We start from the raw sequence: 2,604 nt of genomic DNA on the forward strand, positions 1-2,604 counted from the left end.
AAACTACTTTGCTAAACTCTTCAAAAGTTCCCAGCAAGAAGGAACAGGTTTGAAGTACTCTTACATGTCCAAGTCAATGTAATAGTAAAAATACTCATATGTGTTTGTGTGTGTATGTATAGATAAATCCTGGTAATCAAATCAATATTCTAATGATATAGAACTAGAAAGACAACTTACTGGAACAGAATAAAGAATCCAAAAATAATTTCAATACATCAAAATTACATCTAAACTACAAAACAACCGTCATTAAAAACAGCCTATAGTCTACGGCCATGCTACCCTGAACAAACCCAATCCCATCTGATCTCAGAAGATAAGCAGAGTCGGGCCTGGTTAGTACTTGGACAGGAGACCACCTAAGAAGACGAGGTGCTGTAGGCATAAAACATAAGAAAAATAAGGGATTGTAAACTGACAAGTTCCTTGCAATCTGTGAGGTCAACTATGGGTTGCCTTGCCTAAAAAATAAAAAAAGAAAAAAGAAAACTGCCTGAAGTCTAACTAAACAGAGTCCACTAACCAAAGATATACAGAAGAAGCCACACTGAGACTGGTAGGAGGGGCAGAAACACTGAACAGAATGGTCTCACACCCACATGTGGCAGTTAAAAATCAGAAGAAATATCTTGGCTGCAGAGGTTTCCCCTGAGGATCTAGGGGTCTAAGCCCCACAGCAGGCTCCCCATCCAGAGTTCTCGTGACATTAAAAGAAGTCTCCATAACTTCTGTCTGTGACAACCAGCAGAGATTGTGGCTCTGTTCCTCTTAAAGGGCCTGTGCATAGACTTATCATAGATGGACTCACTCATTCTGAGCTCCAGCACTAGGGTATGAGCTCAGATGGTGTCAGAGACACTGTGGGAGAAACTGAGTTGTCTGATTTCACAGCGAGGGCTGGAGGGACAGCTTTCTCCCAGACAGAAGTGCTGGTAGAAACCACTGTTCCTTCATTGATCCCTCTCCTCACCCAGCCTGCACTCACAGACAGGTACCATACCTGAGTCTCCATCAACCAGGCTAACATCATTCTCCCTGCCCTGGTGATTCCCTGAGATTCTGCCCAATCCAACTTGTGGGCCCACTCGAGCCACTTCCAGTGGTTTTTCTACAAAAATGGCCTGTCTTGGCTCATGCTGCAGACTTTAATAAAATCTCTTAAAGGTTTGCAAACTCCTAACAAATAACCTCTGGCCTCGGCATGTTCTATACCCCTTGCTAAGCAGTCCTAAGCCTGGCACTAGTGGCAGCCAGTCTCAGTTGGCAGCTTAACCTCTCCTAGGCACCTCCAAGCCCAGCACAAGTGGCAACCATCTGTAGATCACTTTGTAGTTTCTACCAGATGGCCCCCAGGAAGGGCACAGGCAGCAGCTAAACTTGGCCTGCAATATAGCTTCTCTCAAAGGGCTGCAGCTTCAGGGCACACCAGAGCAGCACCTCTACAAATGACACACCTGTGCATAGACTTATCGTAAACTCAGCAGGTATCAGAGCACCACTAAAGTAAATCCTGTTTCATAACGTCAGCCCTTGCACAATAGCTATAGTTGCGGCCAGTCCTCACAACTAATCAGCCAGATGATCAATTCATTCCACTGATGTACACACAGCAATCAAGGCTCAATAACAATAGAGGAAACACACAACCCACCCGAGGGACACACCTGGAACACCTGGCTCAGGTGACCAGGGAGACTATGCCACTGGGCCCCACAAGACAACTATTAAGTAAGGACACTCTACTAAGCCCTGCCTAAAACATAGAAACACAGAGAGGCAACCAAATTTGGGAGACAAAGAAACTTGTTTCAAATGAAAGAACAGAGTAAAGCTCCAGAAAAAAAAACTAAACAAAATGGAGACAAGCAATCTACCAGATGCACAGTTCAAAACACTAATTATAAGGATACTCTATAATTCTAGAGGAAGAGTAGATGAACTCACTGAGAACTTTAACGAAGAGACAGAAAACATAAAAATAGAGATAGAAAGCATAAAAAAGAACCAGTCAGAAATGAAGAATATAATAATAGAAATGAAGACTACATTAGAAGGAATCAACAGTAGATTAGATGAAGCAGAGAATCAAATCAGCAATTTAGAAGATAAGGTAACAGAAAATACCTGATCAGAACAGCAACAGTTTAGGGGGCCTCTGAGACAACACCGAGTGTACCAATATTTGCATCACAGGGGTACCAGATGGAGAAGAGCGACAGTGAGGAATTGAAAATCTATTTCAAGAAATAACGATGGAAAATTTCCCAAACCCTTGAAGCACAGAGTTCCAAACAAGATGAAGCAAAGAAACCCACACCAGATACATCATAATTAAAATGCCAAAGATTAAAGACAAAAAGAGAACCTCAAAAGCAGCAAGAGAAAAGCAGTTAGTGACCTACAAGGGATTTCCTATAAGACTGTCCATTGATTTCTCAACAGAAACTTTGCAGGCCTGTAGGGATTGGCACAAAATATTTAAAGTGAAAGAAAGCAAAGACCTATAATCAAGACTACTGTACCCAGCAAAACCATTATTTAGAATCAAAGGGCAGATAAAGAACTTCACAGACAAGAAAAAGCCAAAAGAGTTCATCACCA

The 2,604-nt window shown here is 42.2% G+C and overlaps 1 pseudogene; it reads left to right on the top strand.

Moving 5' to 3' along the window:
* The first annotated feature begins 268 nt into the window (after nucleotides 1-268).
* Nucleotides 269-387, top strand: LOC111736243 (annotated as a pseudogene).
* Nucleotides 388-2,604: the final 2,217 nt, after the last annotated feature.

This window comes from Pteropus vampyrus, unplaced genomic scaffold (assembly GCF_000151845.1).
Source record: "Pteropus vampyrus isolate Shadow unplaced genomic scaffold, Pvam_2.0 Scaffold18, whole genome shotgun sequence".
NCBI classification, from domain to species: Eukaryota; Metazoa; Chordata; class Mammalia; order Chiroptera; family Pteropodidae; genus Pteropus; species Pteropus vampyrus.